The 22153-nt window shown below is 44.4% G+C and overlaps 1 pseudogene; it reads right to left on the minus strand.

Annotated features, from left to right (window-relative positions):
* Positions 1-12187: 12187 nt before the first annotated feature.
* On the minus strand, positions 12188-12304 carry LOC126419900 (5S ribosomal RNA; annotated as a pseudogene).
* Positions 12305-22153: the final 9849 nt, after the last annotated feature.

A 22153-nucleotide genomic window follows, 5' to 3' on the forward strand; every position in this document is an offset into this window, starting at 1 on the left:
TCCACTGCACGGGGGAGCGTCAAATGAACAATCTGACAGGTTATATTTTTTCCCCGGTGAGGCGAAACGTTGCCAATGAGGTGCGACACTGTTTCTACGTCACAAGCAAAAATTAGGAACCGCCATACTGTATGAAAAACTTCGTATTTGGTGGGTTTTCTTTATCGTAAAGTATATGGTATGAACGTTAGCTGTTTCAAATCCTCAGCAAATTGAGGATCTTTCGAAAACGCTTCGTTTTAGTTGAAATTTGATACAATAAAAGACAGAAAACTACACGTCGGTAGTTGAAATTTTGATGTTTTTAGTGCTATAACTTGCGTGCTATGAAAGTATACTGTTTCAGTGCTACGGCATAATGATAATGTACACTACTGGCCATTAAAATTGCTGCACTACGAAGAGGACGTGCTACAGGCGCGAAATTTAACCGACAAGAAGAAGATGCTGTCGATTAGTCGAGATGACAGGCATCTTATCCGCATGGCTGTAACGGATCGTGCAGCTACGTCTCGATCCCCGAGTCAGCAGATGGGGACGTTTGCAAGACAACAACCATCTTCACGAACAGTTCGATTACGTTTGCAGCAGCATGGACTATCAGCTCGGAGACCGTGGCTGCGGTTGCCCTCGACGCTGCATCACACACAGGAGCACCTGCGATGTTGTATTCAACGACGAACCTGCGTGAAAGAATGGCAAAACGTCATTTTTTCGTATGAATCCAGATCTCTCACCAATTGAAAACGTCTCGTCAATGGTGACCGAGCAACTGGCTCGTCACAATACGCCAGTCACTACTCTTGATGAACTGTGGTATCGTGTTGAAGCTGCATGGGCAGCTGTTCCTGTACACGCCATCGAAGCTCTGGTTGACTCAATGACCAGGCGTATCAAGGCCGTTATTACGGCCAGAGGTGGTTGTTCTGGGTACTGGTTGCACAGGATCTACGCACCCAAATTGCGTGAAAATGTAATCACATGCAAGTTCTAGTATAATATATTTGTGGAATGAATATCCGTTTATGATCTGCATTTCTTCTTGGTGTAGCAATTTTAATAGCCAGTAGTGTATAAAAAGCACGCCGGTTTGGCAGAATTTTTCAGTTAAAAATCAAATAATTACATACGTACATACAATCTTTACACAGCGTATAGGATATACAGAGGCCTGCCTGCAATGTGGTCGCTGTAGCGTTTTTGATAACGTCGTGAGTTGTAAAGAGAATTGTAACGGGGCCGAGCCACACTCAATTTCTTTCCGTCTTTCTCATCAATTGAACGGAAGTATTATAAGCAATAGTTGGTTTTACTTGTTATGAACAATATATCTGCTGTCGCAAAGGCCAACGACTGGAGTGTTTCCCCACGGATTAGAAATCTTAACGTGCCTGCCCCACTGTCAGAAAGTAAAGACAAGTTACAAACTGAAAGTTTTTGCTATTATGAAACTTTCTGTAAGATATATATACCTGTCACAGCTTTATGAGCTGAGTCATATTCATATCCTACGGGTAAATATCTTCTTCAATGATAGTCTGCTCGTCCATTCCAATAAATTACTAGATCTTGAAACCTGTATGATAAAGTACGATACTTCAGAGTGATGGTAGTCACTGTAACATTGAGAATATGGATGCTGGCACAAACTGAGATTAAGACACTATGCTTTAACGATATTCAATACAAAACCGGAATTGGGATTAAGATTCAAATCTGTTAATGAATCACTTGCTCTAGTATGTACAACATATCATTGTACAGCTCTATGCAGTTTTCATCTACCAGTAAGCCCAGAATCTTCTTCGCGATTTTCTCCGCCCTTCTTCGGCAGTCGCTAATAGAGCTGACGCAACTCTTTCAACCGCCTCCATTTTCAGAACAGAATCGTGTGATTTACGCGCCAGATGCAACCGGGAATTGCTGACGTCGCAAATCACGTTCAGGAGCACGTTCCGTGAGATGTATGCAGGTCGTTTCAGAGCGCGCATGTCTCCGAGTGCTTCGCGTTGAGAAACACGTCCAGTGTTAGGAGCGGCTGCTGCTCACTGCGCAGCTGCTGCGAAATATTTTTGAGGTCCCAGCTAGGCTTCGACAACAGATTTTGTTGAAAGTAAATCTGGATACGCCCTGAATTAAATATATGTCCTCTCATTTAAAATATTTACATTCATGAATCGAACATGCGAGGCGATGTGACTGCAAAATACGTGTAACATTATCTAGACAGAGAATGCTTACTTTGCACTACGATTTACGATGAGCATAGTGAGCCGTGCTCGCCCCAGCTTATGCGTTGGTTTAAGCCTTGCCTGTTACTCTGCCCCCTGCGGCTATTGCAGTTATTCCGTGGTTTTTTCTCTCTCTACGTGTGGCAGCAGATGTGTGTTCACATTGTGCCGTTGGTTTTCATGGTTAGCTCTTGGGGGTAGTCCCGTGAGCAACAGCGAGTGTTCGAGTTGGCGAAAGTTTGGCCACCATCCGGTGGAGTTTCGCTGTATTTTGGTTATTGGAAGTCCAAGTGCACCAAGTGCCCTGGCTGCTGACGTAAAATTCAGGCAGTGTCCTTTCCTCATCGTGTTGTCGCTGTCAAACACGTGTGTGTAGTTTTGACAGCTTATGCATACTTGGTTGTGGGCGGCGACACCTTTTACGTTTTGGCTTTGGAGTTCCTTGTATACTGGTCGGGTGGAAAGCAAGTCGTCTTGTCGGTGGATCCATTGACTGTCTCTTGGTTGGGCTGCCGGCTGATCGGATATAGTTGGGCCAACTACCTGTCTCCCCTAAGCGAACGTTAATATTTCAAGTGTAGATCGACCCCTGGAAACTTCTGAGCGCCGCTGGCTGTACTACCTTCTAATTGGTGTTTGTTTGTGTATTTTAATGGCTTATTGCCGATGGTCTGAATTTGTATGCTTTTAGTTGGGTTTTAAATAATGGGGCTTCAGCCATTTAAAATTGAAAGTTCCTTACTTGTCAAGTCTCGCAGTGTTTGGGCCTTCAGTCTCATTTAAAATAATTTTTTTCTGGATAAAGCTTTGGGCCTTCTGCCTTTTGAAAGTTTATTGTAGTTGTGTTTTAAATCATGGGCCTTCAGCCGTTTTAAAAATTAAAGAGTTTGTGCACTTAAGCCATAAGATTGTCTGACATATTCAGTCGGTAGTTAAGGCCGGAAATTTGCGCTGTAATGTTTGGGCAACTAAATTAAGTTATATACGTTCGAGTGTAACGGACAGCCGCTCGTTTTTGGCCCCTTTCCACAATTCCAACTACCTGTTCTGTCCTGCGGATTTAACCAGGCGTGTCACATAGCACAGAAACCCGATTTTGGGTGGTCCTGAGTAATCGCAACCAACATTTTACCATAAACAAAAATGTGTAAAGCGTCGTGGGTCAAGAGCCTCACGCAGTGCAATTGGCATGTCAACACAGTCTCTTATCACAGGTCACATCAAATAATCACGCTTACAGTAGAATGAAGGATTGCGACTCTGTCAGCTGTGTCAACTCAAACACCTGCTTTTTGTGCTGAAAAATGAAGCACAGAAACGCGAAAAACTGCGTTCACAGCAGCTGACTTTGATATTAATTTCAGCAAGAATTTAAAAAAATCTGCCAGTTGCTGAAGGCAAGTGATAAACTCGTCTGAATAGGGAACTGATAGCAAGGAAGCATTGATTTAAAAAAATGTTTGAATATAAATCAATCCCATTCTTCCCACGAGTATAATTAATGTTCTGAGTTGGAATGCGGGGAAAATGAAACCAAGCAAAATCTATACAACCCGCAAAACATTGACAAATGCTCGTTAATAAGAAGTGCGACGGTATTAATCTTTGTACCGTTTGTATGGACTCGAAACAAATAGATTCTGAACAAACTACAAGATATGTCCTCCTCATAAAGGCACAAAGAACACATCTCCTCATGGGAGAAATACTTCGAAGTAGCAGTGAAATAAATCATATTAAACTTCTCGAGCTAGCCAGGACAATAGTTGTACGTGAGCTACGCACTGATTATGAATGATTAAGAAAGTCGTACTGGGAGTGTACTCTTCCTGCACACAGTCAGTGGCATCTTGCATGGCGTCGTTCCGCATGCACCTAATCGCGCCATCAGACTCTATATAGGACCCTCCTCCAAGCTCGTCAAACCACAAGTGCCTCTTCAAACACGCGACCCAGAATTCCCAGGGCCACGGGCTGTGACCCGGTTCGTCAGTTCAGGCGTACCTCAAGGATTACTTCCTGAACACCCAAAAACCACCACACTGTTCGCAATAGACAACAAGCTACGGCGTTGTATCTTTTCAGTAAACCTGTGTTAACTAATGCGCGAAATAGCTGAATAGTGAAGACTGCATATCAAACAGTGACAGTTGCGAACGTAACATCCAGCTTTAATCGTATTGTCACTGCCTGCACATTCGACTCAAATGCTACATCTGTATCTGCATCCACATAGATACTGCACAAGCCACCGTGCGGTACGCGGCAGAGGGTACCCTGTACCACTGCTTGTCATTTCCTTTCCTGTTCCACCCGCAAACAGAGCCAGGGAAAAACGACTGTCTATATGCCTCCGTATGAACCCTAATTTCTCGTATCTTCGTGGTCCTTACGCGGAATGTATGTTGGCGTCAGTAGAATCGCTCGGCAATCAGCTTCAAATACCGGTTCTCTAAATTTTCGCAATAGTGTTTCTCGAAAAAAAAAAAAACGTCGTCTTCCTTCCAAGGATTTCCATTTGAGCTCCCGAAGCATCTCCGTAGTAGTTACGTGTTGTTTGAACCTACCGGTAACAAATCTAGCGGCCCGCCTCTGAACTGCTTCGATGTCTTCCTTTAATCTTACCTGGTACGGATACAAATCACTAGAGCAATATTCAAAGATAGATTGCACCAGCGTCTTATATGCGGTTTCCTTTACAGGGGAACCACTCTTCTCTAAAATTCTCCCAATAAACCGAAGTCGACCATCTACCATCCCTACCACGGTCCTCAAATGCTCGTTACACCTCATATCGCTTTGCAGCTTTACGCTCAGATATTTAAAAGACTTGACTGTGGCAAACAGGACACTAGTAATACTGTATTCGAACATTAGTGTTCGACCTTCCTACACACCCGTATTAACCTACATTTTTCTACATTTAAGGCTAGCTGAAATTCATCTCACCAACTGGAAGTTTTGTTTAAGTCGTTTTGTATCTTCCTACAGTCACTCAGCTTCGACATTTTACCGTACACCATGTAACTTTGTTTCACAAATAATACAGTATCGATTAAGTTGAATGAATGACTGTGCACACTACAAATAAATACCTTTCTTTACATAAATTTATGAATGAATGTCTGAACTTTGGAATGGGTACTAAACTCGAACTATCGAATAGCGTGTTTTACGTGCAAGTGGTGAGCTTACTCTGTGTTATTGATAGCAAAAACTTTATACGGACTGTTTGGGTAATGCAACTCCCAATACCAACAAATAAAGTCACTGCAAAATACATTCAGCCTCTAAGGCACTGAACCCTCTGGCCCTGTTCAAAACTGGTAACTTTGGTGCCTGTGCACGTAACAGATAAAAAAAAATTGTCTTACCTCTGCAGCAGCAACAGTGGAACGCGATATATTCTGGTCTCTCATAAGAAATATAAATATTCTAGCTAGAGGCTCAGAAGTGTGCAATGCTGGCCATAATACTTTGAGATTCACATGAAATTATTTTGACTGATAAATGAAAACATTTAAGAAAATGCAACTTCTTTGAAAAACATGTGACCTGGACAGGGTGGCGGTACTGATTGTGGAGAACTATTAACACAGATTTTTTTTTAGGAAAATTATATTGCAAGTTACGTTCCTCCTCTCGAAACCATTTGATAACTGACGTTACATTTTACTAATTCGTCCACAAACAATGAGATTTATACAGCAATTATTATCTAACCTCACTAAAAGGGCATAAACACAAATCATCAAATTATGTGAAATATCTAACTAGCATTTTTTATCAAATCAATTTCCGTACATTCTGGGGTTACCCAACAATTACAAATTATCAGCCAACTCATCTACACTAGCGCGCTCGTAAAAAAAAAGACTTCTGCTTCTATGTTCAACAATACTGACATATCTACATTAATCTAACACTTGCTAGCTTCACAGAGCACAAAAACTGCCTACACCATCCTCTTTCCCTCACAGACAGCCACCTACAACTATGTGCCCAGTGCTCTCTAATTCCAACACTACAGTCTCAGACCAGAAACAGTATCTTTGGCTCTGCGGTCGTCCACAGTCACCGATCTGCTTTATAAAGCCTATCAGAGACATACATGAACCGCGGTTTTATTTTCAGAGAATATTCTTAAGAGTTTATTTTATTTACTAGCGATTCATCGAGAACATTAACACATTTAATCACACTATATAAGCATGGAAGTAGCTGCCAGGGAGTAACTGATGAAATCATAACCAAATTCCTTTTAACAAATGGGAATTTTATTCACTTTAATAGTGCCTAAAAGCCTTTTTAAAAGAAACAAATTTCAAATTATAATCAGAAAGCATCCTCTAAATATCAGAGTTACAGTTTATTCAGAGGCAGAAAGAAACAAGTTTTTACTGTATGAGCTTTCGGTCAGGGAACCTTGACGCTCCCTTTTGACACGGACGTAATTACGACCGCTGATAACAGCCTCTGAAAGACTACACTGGTGCAAATCTGCAACACACCAGATAACTTTAAATTAAGACTTGGCAATTGACACAGGCACACAAACTATCCACACCCAGTAGGAGGCATGGAAATGGTACAAAACACTATCATGTCGTTTTTGGAAACCCAGAATCTACTATGTAGGAATCAACATGGATTCCGGAAACAGCGATCGTGTGAGACCCAACTCGCTTTATTTGTTCATGAGACCCAGAAAATATTAGATACAGGCTCCCAGGTAGATGCTATTTTTCTTGACTTCCGGAAGGCGTTCGATACCGTTCCGCACTGTCGTCTGATAAACAAAGTAAGAGCCTACGGAATATCACACCAGCTGTGTGGCTGGATTGAAGAGTTTTTAGCAAACAGAACACAGCATGTTGTTATCAATGGAGAGACGTCTACAGACGTTAAAGTAACCTCTGGCGTGCCACAGGGGAGTGTTATGGGACCATTGCTTTTCACAATATATATAAATGACCTAGTAGATAGTGTCGGAAGTTTCATGCGGCTTTTCGCGGATGATGCTGTAGTATACAGAGAAGTTGCAGCATTAGAAAATTGTAGCGAAATGCAGGAAGATCTGCAGCGGATAGGCACTTGGTGCAGGGAGTGGCAACTGACCCTTAACATAGACAAATGTAATGTATTGCGAATACATAGAAAGAAGGATCCTTTATTGTATGATTATATGATAGCGGAATAAACACTGGTAGCAGTTACTTCTGTAAAATATCTGGGAGTATGCGTGCGGAACGATTTGAAGTGGAATGATCATATAAAATTAATTGTTGGTGAGGCGGGTACCAGGTTGAGATTCATTGGGAGAGTGCTTAGAAAATGTAGTCCATCAACAAAGGAGGTGGCTTACAAAACACTCGTTCGACCTATACTTGAGTATTGCTCATCAGTGTGGGATCCGTACCAGATCGGTCTGACGGACGAGATAGAGAAGATCCAAAGAAGAGCGGCGCATTTCGTCACAGGGTTATTTGGTAACCGTGATAGCGTTACGGAGATGTTTAATAAACTCAAGTGGCAGACTCTGCAAGAGAGGCGCTCTGCATCGCGGTGTAGCTTGCTGTCCAGGTTTCGAGAGGGTGCGTTTCTGGATGAGGTATCGAATATATAGCTTCCTCCTACTTATACCTCCCGAGGAGATCACGAATGTAAAATTAGAGAGATTAGAGCACGTACGGAGGCTTTCAGACAGTCGTTCTTCCCCCGAACCATACGCAACTGGAACAGGAAAGGGAGGTAATGACAGTGGCACGTAAAGTGCCCTCCGCCACACACCGTTGTGTGGCTTGCGGAGTATAAATGTAGATGTAGATGTAGAATGTAGATGTAGATGTAGATAAAATATTAACCTTTCCACCGAAGGTGCAACTTGATTTTAACTTCTAAGAAAAGTCTTACGGTGAAAGGGTGGCAACTTTATATACTAAAATGATCATTTAAATAAAATCCCATGAAATGCAATCTTATCTAAAATTCTACAAGTTTGGCCAAACAATAGTTGAGGTGCTCTACAGCACACAGATACCGCCTCTCAAGATCATAGGCAATAATATCAAAGTTTCCAAACATCAAAACGTATTTCAGGTGTTAGGGCGTTACATTCCAAGCAATAAATTGTTAACACATCAAATCCGACAAACATGACAGAGGTAACTACTAACGTACGGTAGATTGATAGGGAGATTACCGAACAACCCGAACCGCAGGTTGCTCTAACCCACCCCTACTCCACAAGGGAAAAACGAACCACCCAATTTATAAACAACCACCTTCCCGCGGGTGGGCAAATGGAGAAGAATGGTGGGACGACCCCAAAGGAAAACGGCTGGTGACCTCACCAAGAAAACAAGTAGAATTTAACAAGTAAATCAAACAACATATCACCAATCACTTAACTTCTAATAACTGCGATTTCTCGAGAAGACCTTGCGCAGCACTTCCAAATCGCTCTCCTGAACCGTCCGCTGCCAGCCGCTTCAACGCACGCAGGAAGGCGCGCCGATCTCCCCTCGCTATACGGCGCGGCCCACTGGACTCACGAGGCAGCCTCACATGCGCCGACGCTCAAGACGGACAAGTCATCTTGTGTCTCAGTGCGCGACCGACCAACCGATCGTTCCAACCGCCAATGACCATTGCCTGAGCAAACTCGAGCAGACTGACGGCCAAACGCGCAGACTCAGATGCAGGAACTAAGCCCCGACCGGGCGACCACTCGCTGAGTTCTCTTACTGGCGGAGTGGAAAGACTCTCATTCTGCCGGCTTTAAAGGTTGATCCGAACGACAGACATACTAGCACTCCGAACGACAGACAGACACTAACTGCCTAACAAATGCGGACGAGAGTCAGACTAGCAAGCTGGGGACGAGAGACTGACCCAGACTGACCGACTGGCCAGCTCATAGCGCCCCTTAAATGCACGTGAACACGCAACCTTTCTCATCAAAGGGAGACACTAAAGCTACGATTGCCACAGCGGCATCACCGCCAGAAACGGAGGGCGACTGCTTCACACTACGCGCTGTGGCTCGCTCTTCAAAACAGCAATTTTTACCACGGCTGAATACATCGTTTATAATATCATAGTTTCAGTTTGGTTTACATCAATATCCTTATCATAGCCGGGTGCCACATACATGTGTGCCCCAGAAGACTCTTTTCAACCACCGCATCATCAGCAAACAACCGCATATTGCTGCCTACCCTATACGCCAAATCATTTATGTCCTTAGGGACCAACAGCGCTCCTGTCACACTACCCCTTGGGCACACCAGACGATATCCTTGTCACTGATGAACACTTTCCCAGTATTACCTACATTCCACAATACATTTCAAATGTTGGCTTCCACGCAAACGGTCAACGAAAAGGAAATTAACCTCAACGTCAACAATTCTCTAGATGAAAGTTACGACGATGACGTTGGTAGGGCTACGACGCTGTCACCTGTATCATCAGAAATCTAACCTACTGTAGGAGCCTGCCAGACGCCGTCTCCTACGTGGATATAGGGCAGAGGCGCGGAAGTGCGATGGTGGAATCCAGTGGAGCGCCGGGGCGCTGATGAAACATCATTCAGTTAACAATTGTTTATTAGCAAGAATTTTACCTTCGCTCTTGTAAGGTGCCTCTTACGTGAGGAAGACATTTTTGCCAGTTTTAATAAATTATTGTCTCTTATTGATGTATTCACGACAGTTAGGAAGTGCTGTAGTCCGTAGCCGGCCATGAGTCGGAGAGCATTTCCCACGCTGGCTGGCTAGGTGACGAAGCGACCATATGTCGCGCGTAGTGGGGTGGGGCTCGGAGCTGGACCTTAGCAACAAGTGTCAGCCTGGGAAATGTACATGACGGGAAGTACCGCCATCTTGGCGCCAGTCACCTATTTTGTTTATTTACATTTAATAATTAAAGTCATTTATGACAACATGTGATGTGTTGGCAGAGGAGCCAACACCGTGTAGCTAGAGGAGGCCGAAATGCACGCGTTTAAGCTCACGCAAACTGGCGTGAGGTCTGGAACAGGACAATGTAATTAATATAGCCAATAAGGTACGTTGCTGCTGGAATACTTAACTTTAATCCATAATTGGTGAACATCGCTCTTGACAGTACATGTTTTACAGCATCAATAGTAATTGGTAATGGCGCCTTGCTAGGTCGTAGCAAATGACGTAGCTGAAGGCTATGCTAACTATCGTCTCGGCAAATGAGAGCGTATTTGTCAGTGTAGCATCGCTAGCAAAGTCGGCTGTACAACTGGGGCGAGTGCTAGGACGTCTCTCTAGACCTGCCGTATGGCGGCGCTCGGTCTGCAATCACTGACAAAGGCGACACGCGGGTCCGACGTATACTAATGGACCGCGGTCGATTTAAAGGCTACCACCTAGCAAGTGTGGTGTCTGGCGGTGACACCACAACATGAATACTAGGAAGAGCCTCTGGATGTTTAAAACTATTTATCATAATTTTGCCTCGTTAAAATTCACACCCGTTCATTAACAAATGCATATCTTAGTAAGTACGAACTTGATCGGAAATCCACGGACTGTGACGAAACTAGTAAGAGATACGGACTGCGCGCCAAAGTCGGCAGTCGGTGTTAAGAGCTCTTCGTGTCTTGTTCGATGGTAGCCATGCTCTCGGTTACGAGTAGCTTGTGACATGAGTGTTTCATTATTGATCTAATAGGAATTAAAGTGATATTACGGCATTCTGAATGTTAATTTCGAGTAAATAGTTGATCGACAGCAATTTCAGATAATTAGCTTCCACCGACAGAAACATCCAATGCGCCAATGAAGAATCTGCATGGCTCGACACTTAAGAGAGCTGCACCGCCCACAGGTAGGAGGAAATCCGACGACACGACCGACCAAGGCGAATCAAGGAAGGTCCGACTTAACCCACAAATTCCGGGCGGAAATGCTGACCAGTTATACTGTACGTCACATATACCACCCTCTACGGACTCGCGGCTAAACTGAGTAATAACAGTATCAGCTTAGAAGCGAGGGGATCTTGCACTCTGTCTTCTTCCCGACACTGCCTAGCAGCGGCCGTGCTGAGTCCGTGTTGCACGAAGGCGCACAGTAGTACGTCAGCGGCCGGAAAGGAATTCGCAGGCACAGACTCTGGCGCCGTCAGGGGTCAGTGCTGCGGCCCCGTCGTTGGAGGACCCGGCGACCGTTCCGTCGGTGTAGCCCGGCAGTGGCTGTGGACGCCTGTGGGAGTCTCAGTGCCCTCTTCGAGTGAAGCTGCGCTTCGGCCCGGCCCCAGAAATCTGCACGTCCCTGTTGTCAGTCGCCAAGATGGCATGTAGACACAAGAACCAACAGCGACACAAAGGACAGCCTGAGAGGTGGTTCCAGCATACAGGCGGTAAAGCCGTCGGCACACGGACCGTGCTATCGAACGTCAACGTTGAGCGTGCCAAGTTCAACGTGCTACTGAACGCTCAGAAATGATGCGACTTGTGCATACGGTACATGGGCCCCAACGTGGTAAACGCGATCGCAACGCACTCCAGCGGCAGCTGCGGGATGTTTCTAGTTCGTAAATCACGCTGTTTACTACACGGTCACGGGTAAAATTCCCACGTTAGCTCTATTAAAACGCACATTTCCTCCATCGTCCACGAAAAGAAAAGTACCATGTCCAAACAATAAGGACACAGGCATATAAAAGTTCCATTACAAACAGTGCGATACAAATTTGCAATCCCCACATAAAAAAAGCACTCCGTCTTCAGGCCACAAGTGGCCCATCGGGACCATCCGACCGCCGTTTCATCCTCAGTTGAGGATGCGGATAGGAGGGGCGTGGGGTCAGCACACCGCTCTCCCGGTCGTTATGATGGTTTTCTATGACCGGAGCCGCTACTATTCGGTCGAGTAGCTCCTCAATTGGCATCACGAGGCTGAGTGCACCCCGAAAAATGGCAACAGCTCATGGCAGCTGGATGGTCACCCATCCAAGTACCAGCCACGCCCGACAGCGCTTAACTTCGGTGATCTCACGGGAACCGGTGTATCAACTGCGGCAAGGCCGTTGCCAAACTCCACATAAGATAAACATTATTTCATCATTCCCACGTTTTTGTAAAACCCCAAGGTCAGTCTTACTTGATCACTGTTCCTACCCAGTGGCAGAATATTTGCAACATGTGAATTACGAAGCGTAAAAGAAAAAGGAGCAAAATATCTTTATACAAGTAGCGCAAGCTGTCCTGTAGATTAAGCCACTAGAACACACTCACCCCTCGGAAGAAGGTGAACTTATATTTACATAACATCAAATATTACAGTACATACTTACATTAAACTAATAAGAAAGTATCGGAACCTTATAAAAACGCAAATGTCAGGGAAAAAATGTTGAAAGTTCCGGGACGCGAAACAGCGACGTAGGTTACAATCTTTGTATGTAACAGTGACGCTACTCACTACGCTTCTTTTCATCTCATTTTGTTCGTTTTCGTTGCATCTGCTCGGTGCGGACGTCGCAAGACACCCGTTTCAGTTCGACGTTGATCCATTAACTCAGTTCTTTTTATTACAGAGGGCAGCTAACCCTCTGACCGAACACGCTGAGTTACCGTGCCGGCTGAATATGATGTTTCTCATTATTGTATTGGAACGAATCGCACAGTTTACAACGGGTTTTCCAGTGACGGCATACATACATAATCTTGAAATGAATGACACTATGGCGCTTCACAACTCTGTACTGAAGGGAGATGGCGTGTATGTGACGTAGGTGGCGTTGTGCCATCTCATTGGTTAACGCTCAGAATACCTGACATGAAAGACTCCCGAACTTGCTATTCCACGCTATTACATCAGAAACTAGGCACACTCAACGCTCAACGTTCTGATGCACGGTCCGTGTGCCGACAGCCCAAGGCGGTACTCGTACTGCTCAGGAGCGGCGGCCCAAGCGCCCTGCTGCCAGGTTGGACAGCACACAGTTGGGCAGATCAGTTCTTCATTCACGGAAGATCGGCCCGGCCCTCATCTTCAGTCAGTTCCCGTTGTGACTGGAAGGAGTGCAGCTCGAAGAGTTAAAGCCGCCTCTACATCAAGACGTCTGCAGACTTGTAGCACTGGACGCCAAGGTGGCGGCGGCTGCAGACACTTCACTGTGGTGCTGGGAATATACCCGATCGGTATAACCATCAGATTCCTGGATGCAACATACTGGCTGAAGATAAACGAGCAAATCGTTGTAAATGTAATAGAAAGGAACGTAAATATTTTATAAAGTAAGCAAGCAAAAACAAACAGTGTAAATACACAGCAGCAACAGATCATGCATATTACGCAATTTTACAAAATTCATGGATCCACTAGTTAGAAAAGTTCTGTATTTATTCTATAAAGAATTTTTTTACGAAATTAATAATAGATTAGTGGCGGCTTCTTATTTCTCCTACGGCTAAGCAGGAACAGCATATAACTTAATTACATTACATTGAGACATGATATTGTTCCAAAGCCATGCAGAATTTGTTTACTAAATAACATAAATATGGCTGTTATGTAACCTCGCAGCGCTCGCCAAATGGTTCAAATGGCTCTGAGCGCTATGATAGTTAACATCTGAGGTCATCAGTCCCCTAGAACTTAGAACTACTCAAACCTAACTAACCTAAGGACATCACACACATCCATGCCCGTGCAGGATTCGAACCTGCGACCGTAACATTCGCGCTGTTCCGGACTGAAGTGCCTAGAACCGCTCGGCCACCACGGCCGGCCACAGCACTCTAACAAGCAACGTCGACACTGATTAGATCCACATGCACTGAACAAATCGACTTTTCCCGAAAAAGGATGTCCATGTGGATAGTTACTAAACCGGGTAGCGCCGTGCAGGGACGCTGGACTCCAAGTTCAGCACCAGGTCCACTCCGCCAGGTGGTGTCGGTGAAAGCATATCTATTCTTGCTCCTTCCTTCTTCTTTTATTCTTTTCTTAAATTGTACCATAAATTTATAACTTACGACTTCCTAGATCCTGTATTTTCCTTAAAAAATAAGTGTAATTGCTGTAAGTAAATGAAAGTTAACACCAAAGCGCAGACAAAAGAACTCCACGTAGCCCTTCCTCCACGCGGTGCTCCATGGGCGAAGTGCCTTGGCCTCAACTGCGTGGCACAATTTTGCTGCGCAGTGGCGGCCATGGGTACTGGCCATGATGTCTGTGTGGAGCAATACGGCCTGCATAAAGTAATAAGATGGCATGTTCTAGTACTTATAACGCAGCTTGAAGAAGGAAAATACAGAAGTAGACACTTCGTTATATACGCCAGGGCACTCTGCAGCTAGTAGAGCTGGCCTTCCATCGGTATTCGTGATGCAGACGGAATGATCTTACTCAGAGTAGAATGAAGGCGGCGTTTTTATAGCTGTCGATGACGTTATTCTCACTCCATATACACTCCTGGAAATGGAAAAAAGAACACATTGACACCGGTGTGTCAGACCCACCATACTTGCTCCGGACACTGCGAGAGGGCTGTACAAGCAATGATCACACGCACGGCACAGCGGACACACCAGGAACCGCGGTGTTGGCCGTCGAATGGCGCTAGCTGCGCAGCATTTGTGCACCGCCGCCGTCAGTGTCAGCCAGTTTGCCGTGGCATACGGAGCTCCATCGCAGTCTTTAACACTGGTAGCATGCCGCGACAGCGTGGACGTGAACCGTATGTGCAGTTGACGGACTTTGAGCGAGGGCGTATAGTGGGCATGCGGGAGGCCGGGTGGACGTACCGCCGAATTGCTCAACACGTGGGGCGTGAGGTCTCCACAGTACATCGATGTTGTCGCCAGTGGTCGGCGGAAGGTGCACGTGCCCGTCGACCTGGGACCGGACCGCAGCGACGCACGGATGCACGCCAAGACCGTAGGATCGTACGCAGTGCCGTAGGGGACCGCACCGCCACTTCCCAGCAAATTAGGGACACTGTTGCTCCTGGGGTATCGGCGAGGACCATTCGCAACCGTCTCCATGAAGCTGGGCTACGGTCCCGCACACCGTTAGGCCGTCTTCCGCTCACGCCCCAACATCGTGCAGCCCGCCTCCAGTGGTGTCGCGACAGGCGTGAATGGAGGGACGAATGGAGACGTGTCGTCTTCATCGATGAGAGTCGCTTCTGCCTTGGTGCCAATGATGGTCGTATGCGTGTTTGGCGCCGTGCAGGTGAGCGCCACAATCAGGACTGCATACGACCGAGGCACACAGGGCCAACACCCGGCATCATGGTGTGGGGAGCGATCTCCTACACTGGCCGTACACCACTGGTGATCGTCGAGGGGACACTGAATAGTGCACGGTACATCCAAACCGTCATCGAACCCATCGTTCTACCATTCCTAGACCGGCAAGGGAACTTGCTGTTCCAACAGGACAATGCACGTCCGCATGTATCCCGTGCCACCCAACGTGCTCTAGAAGGTGTAAGTCAACTACCCTGGCCAGCAAGATCTCCGGATCTGTCCCCCATTGAGCATGTTTGGGACTGGATGAAGCGTCGTCTCACGCGGTCTGCACGTCCAGCACGAACGCTGGTCCAACTGAGGCGCCAGGTGGAAATTGCATGGCAAGCCGTTCCACAGGACTACATCCAGCATCTCTACGATCGTCTCCATGGGAGAATAGCAGCCTGCATTGCTGCGAAAGGTGGATATACACTGTACTAGTGCCGACATTGTGCATGCTCTGTTGCCTGTGTCTATGTGCCTGTGGTTCTGTCAGTGTGATCATGTGATGTATCTGACCCCAGGAATGTGTCAATAAAGTTTCCCCTTCCTGGGACAATGAATTCACGGTGTTGTTATTTCAATTTCCAGGAGTGTAGGTGCCGAATGTGCTCCCATTTTCTGAGCCTGTCAACGGTCTTGGCTGGCTTAATGTTTAATTTCAGGGATTCAGATCGTCCCTTTGTGCAAAGTTTGCAGCCTCGAAAGAGTTCTTGCGTCATTCCTATGTGAAGGTGCTGCATCTATCCCACTTGGAGTGGAGCGTTGTGTCTGGTCGGCACTAAGTGCTGAATCATGATTTCCTGGTGTCTTCGCTCGCAAACTATGAGGCAATACACTCCCTCTCTGTTTGTACTTCAGCACTCCCAGTGTTGACACTGGTTAAGCCACGTTTGCTTGCCTGGCGGACGTGTTCCACTTAGTGTCCTCTCAGCCGGTTCCAACAATTCTTTTTTCCTGCATTTAATTACTATTCTGCTTTGCAACACTGTTCTCCCAGAGCCAGTTCATACCACAGTCTAACATTACAGTTGCGGCACTGCCTCTCCCATTCAGGACTACGACGGTTTACACCTGCGTCCGGCCATCCTGAAGAAGGTTTTCCGTGATTTCCCTAAATCACTTTAGGCAAAAGCCGGGATGGTTCCTTTGAAAGGGCACTGCAGGCTTTCTTCCCCACCCTTCCCTAATCCGATGGAACCGATGACCTCTGTTTGGTCCCCTATCCTAAATAAACTAACCAACCGACTGCGTCTCATTTTTATTATCCACAGAGATAGTAGCGCCCCAAGCGGCCAGCAAGGAACACTTCTTAACACGATATCGGATGAGTGAGTTTACAACGGTTATATGGATTTGTAACACAGATTTTACAATATGGAGTGATCCAGTGCCACAAAAATCGACAATAACTAAAAATAATACCACTTTTATCATTATTTAGCTTCCTAGGGACCCCGGCAGATACGTATCGGTACATTAGAAGACAGTTTATTTACGGTTTTCTTGTAACGCACAGACATTTGTTGTTTTCCTGTAATAACAAAATAACGAAACACTAGAAGACCTGACATTTTGCAGAAAGATGTCGTTTATCTATCCAACAAAGCAGAGTTTTGTTCCCTCTACTTTCAGCCAAATCAGACAATTTGGAACGTAAGAAATCTACACTACTGGCCATTAACATTGCTTCACCAAGAAGAAATGCAGATGATAAACGGGTATTCATTCCACAAATATATTATACTAGATCTGACATGTGATTACATTTTCACGCAATTTGGGTGCATAGATCCTGAAAAGTCAGTACCCAGAACAACCACCTCTGGCCGTAATAACGGCCTTGATGCGCCTCGGCATTGAGTCAAACAGAGCTTGGATGGCGTGTACAGGTACAGCTGCCCATGCAGCTTCAACACGATACCACAGTTCATCAAGAGCAGTGTCTGGCGTATTGTGACGAGCCAGTTGCTCGGCCACCATTGACCAAACGTTTTCAATTAGTGAGAGATCTGGGGAATGTGCTGGCCAGGGCAACAGTCGAACATTTTCTGTATCCAGAAAGGCCCGTACTGGACCTGCAACATGCGGTCGTGCATTATCCTGCTGAAATCTAGGGTATCGCAGGGATCGAATGAAGGGTCGTAACACATCTGAAATGTAACGTCGACTGTTCAAAGTGCCGTCAGTGCGAACAAGAGGTGACCGAGACGTGTAACCAATGGCACCCCAACCATCACGCCGGGTGATACGCAAGTATGGCGATGACGAATACACGCTTCCAATGTGCATTGATCGCGATGTCGCCAAACACGTATGCGACCATCATGATGCTGTAAACAGAACCTGGATTCATCCGAAAAATGACGTTTTGCCATTCGTGCACCCAGGTTCGTCGTTGAGTACACCATCGCAGGCGCTCCTGTCTGTGATCTAGCGTCAAGGGTAACCGCAGCCATGGTTTCCGAGCTGATAGTCCATGCTGCTGCAAACGTCGTCGAATTATTCGTGCAGATGGTTGTTGTCTTGCAAAGGCCCCCATGCGGATAACATGCCTGTCATCTCGACTGCTAGTGATACGAGGCCGTTGGGATCCGGCACGGCGTTCCGCATTACCCTCCTGAACCCACCGATTCCATATTCTGCTAACGGTCAATGGATCTCGACCAACGTGAGCAGCAATGTCGCGATACGATAAATCGCAATCGCGATAGGCTACAATCCGACCTTTATCAAAGTCGGAAACGTGATGGTACGCATTTCGCCTCCTTACACGAGGCATCACAACAACGTTTCACCAGGCAACGCCGGTCAACTGCTGTTTGTGTATGAGAAATCGGTTGCAAACTTTCCTCATGTCAGCACGCTGTATGTGTCGCCACCGGCGCCAGCCGTGTGTGAATGCTCTGAAAAACTAATCATTTGCATGTCACAGCATCTTCTTCCTGTAGGTTAAATTTCGCGTCTGCAGCACGTCATCTTCGTGGTGTAGCAATTTTAATGGCCAGTGGTGTATATGCAATATAATACCTACATTTTTTAACGTGTCAAATAAGCCACCACAAATGTAGCTCAAGGGAAAACTGCGCAGACGTGATGATAACTTGTCAAAGGCAATAAAACTGTTTCCCAAGATAGAATAAACCAATTCCACGACTGTTGTTATATCTGAGCCACCAACCGCAAGGTTCTTCAACACATGCCCTTTTGAAATAAAAGTAATCACACTTCAAAAATATTCGTGCATTACAAAGTAGTAGTGTACGAATGGGTGAATCATTAGACTCCCTAAAAATTTCTAAGCGGCTAGGGAAGCACCTACGACGATAGGAATAGATAACAATTGAAATACGTGCTACTCATTAATGAAGCGTGTGTTGATATTCTCTTGCTTTCAGCGGAATAAGCTGCAAATAAACACATATTCGGATGCAGTTGATCATGAATAAGCTGTAGCTTATGTCAGTGAATCAGTTTTATTCGGCTGTTTTCAGATGTATTTGACGATAACTTAGTAAGTTATTAATACATGGAGCACAAAAATTAAGTAGAAAATAATTGAAAGCAAACATTATCCATACGACGCTTTTTACTATCAGCTTTCGCTCCGCTTGGAGCGCTAGTGTCGCTCCAGTTGTCAAACGGTAACAACTTTTGCACCAGAGAGAGTGCCGTGACTACACGTATTAGACTGTGATTCATACTATAGTGATGGACTGCATGCTTTTCTGTCTGCTTCATCTTTATTTCGTTATTTACTTTGTTTTCATGTTTGTATGAGGACTTTAACATTTTTCCAGTGAGTGTCCTTCTACAAATGGGCTCAAACATGTAAATCCGATTTACGTTTTGCAATACATGGAAACTGAAAACGCCTACACTATTCATAAACAACAACATCAATAGATGAAACATTCCTCAATAACACATTTTTAACGGAGAAAAATGCACCTCTACCGCAAAGGAAAAATACAGTTTTCTTGAAATTATCTATATTATTATACAACTATACCGATAGCTTATTCAAGCAATGTGCTACAGGTTGCTTATCTGATGGCTTCCCGGGAGAACAAAGATTTGGTTTTCAGTATTCACGCAATTAACGATCGAATTAAAATAATTTAAACGCTGTCATAATCTACTCATTTAAAGGTATAAACTCACGCTAAAACTATAACACAGTAAGTTGAAGTTAGAAACTGTGAACATCTCTTGAGCCAGCGTAACTCACAGAACACAGATTATCGAGACTATTTCATTCAGTATTTGAGAATGAAAGCACTTTGCGACTGCACGCATAATTCCAAACCTTTCCTAATCTGTTTCTCGCTGAAACCTCCTGAAAAATTATGAAAGTTGGAAAATTTACCGCCTACTACATTTCCGCTGTTCACACAGCAAAATTTTAGCGTAAGCCATGATATTTTAATTTATTACTGACCTACCAATGACTCTGTTCGTAACAATTTTCAGGCTGTACCCACAGCTATCACTGATTGTACCTGTAAATTTATATTATTGTATGACCTATAAGTCAGGAGATAAAACGTCGTAATCACCGAGATGCGTGAAAAGACTTTTCTTAAAACGAAGCGCAAAGTACTCAGATTATGCTCATCCTGTGTTTGATAATCAGTGCCCATAGGGACTGCCAAGAAACTTTACACACAATATCAAACCATTTCTAAACTTTTTTCGCTTATAACCCAACAAAACAGTGAAAGGAAAACTGTTCATCGTTTATTGAATCCTCGTTGGTCATGTAGTAAATATTCAGCATCAAGGTTGACAGTTTAATTTATTATTTATTTACTACTAATTCTTTTCTATATCCACTTTGCTGATGTTAACCACATATACAGGGTGTAAATTTTAAGTTGACAAACCAGAATAACTCGAAAAATAAGCTTCACACGAAAAAATGTATAGAATCCAAAGTTGATAGTTTCGAGGGGGAAATCTGCTGGTGCTAAAATTAGCCCGCCACCGCAGCCCCCTGGGGATGGGGCGGGAGGCAAATTTCAAATTTCAAATGGGAACCCCCATTTTTATTACAGAATCAGATTCTACATAAAAAACTGCGTACGGTTTGTCTTAAACATTTGTTTTGATTCTTGGTAGTCGGCGCTGTAATTCAAGGAAATCCATGTTCTCATTTTTGCGTCGAAAATGGTTACGGATAAACTTCGTAAATTTTGATTCGCTAAAATTAAAACTCTCCCTCTCTCCCCATAGGGTGGGGTTTGAGAGAGAAGAATTAAGAGTTTTACAAATGTTGACCCACATATTAATTTTTTCCGCAAATTCGGATAAGTTTTGTTTGGGTCAACATTTATAAAACTAATTCCTCTTTCTGAAACCACACCCTATGGGGAGAGAGGGAGAGTTTTAGTTTTAGTGAATCAAAATTTACGAAGTAAATAAGCATTTTTTATTTATCCGTAACCATTTCCCACGCAAAAATGAGAACAAGGATTTGCTTGAATTACAATGCCAACTACCAAGAATCGAAACAAATGTTTAAGATTAAATGTACGTAGTTTTTTATGTAGAATCTGATTCTGCAATAAAAAATTGGGGTTCCCATTTGAAATTTTAAAGTTGTCTCCCACCTCACCCCAGGGGGCTGGTGTGGCGGGCTATTATAAGCACCAGCAGTTCCCCCGCGAAAATAGTCAAGTTTTCAAATTTTTTGTGTGAAGCTTATTTGTCGAGTTATTCTTGTTTGTCAAATTAAAATTTACACCCTGTATATCACACAAGACAGATACAATATTATATCATTGTACAACATAGATTTACAAGGAAAACTAGTTCTTCAGAAAAAAAGTAAATAGGTATCCATATCGGTTGCATGAATGTGTACATAATTATTAAAAACAAAATAATTAGGGTTTTTCGGCTTCATCCATAAAAGTTGTACATGATTAATGTTGAATGTTTAGCACAATAAAACCACCGCTGATATGAGGAGCTCACATTCGCATTAGCCCAATGTCTCTCTCTCTCTCTCTCTCCAGCATTCAGTGTGCACTTCGGTGGAAACTATATTCTCAGCTGTGTGTGTGTGTGTGTGTGTGTGTGTGTGTGTGTGTGTGTATGCATCCACGGGCTGAATGGTGCCAATATACGTAATTCACGTGCAACTTAGTAAGTTTTGACCATGACGCCATTTTTACTCAATTACATAATTTTCATGGAAGTACTACGGTATTGGCAATATGTTTTTTAACATGGCGCCACTTTTACGCAGTTCACGTGAATCTTACGTAATTATTGTAAATGCTGATTACTGGTAAATAGTTTTCAATATGGTGCTCTTTTCACGCAAATCAAGTAAAACTTACGTAATTTCCTTCTAGAAAAAAGTTCAGTATTGCTAAATATCATTGAAAATGGCGTCATTTTACGGAATTGAGATGAACGTTACATGTTTGTGTGTGTGTGTGTGTGTGTGTGTGTGTGTGTGTGTGAGTGAGTGTGAACGTGTGTGTGGGTGTGTGATGGCGCCAGTTTACATAGTTCAGAGGCAAATGCCTATGAACAAGACCCCAATTCAAGTGAAACTTATGTATCTTTTACGACATAGAAATATTGTAGTATTGACAAATAATTTTCAACATGACACCATATGGTACCA

This window comes from Schistocerca serialis, chromosome 1 (assembly GCF_023864345.2).
Source record: "Schistocerca serialis cubense isolate TAMUIC-IGC-003099 chromosome 1, iqSchSeri2.2, whole genome shotgun sequence".
NCBI lineage: Eukaryota > Metazoa > Arthropoda > Insecta > Orthoptera > Acrididae > Schistocerca > Schistocerca serialis.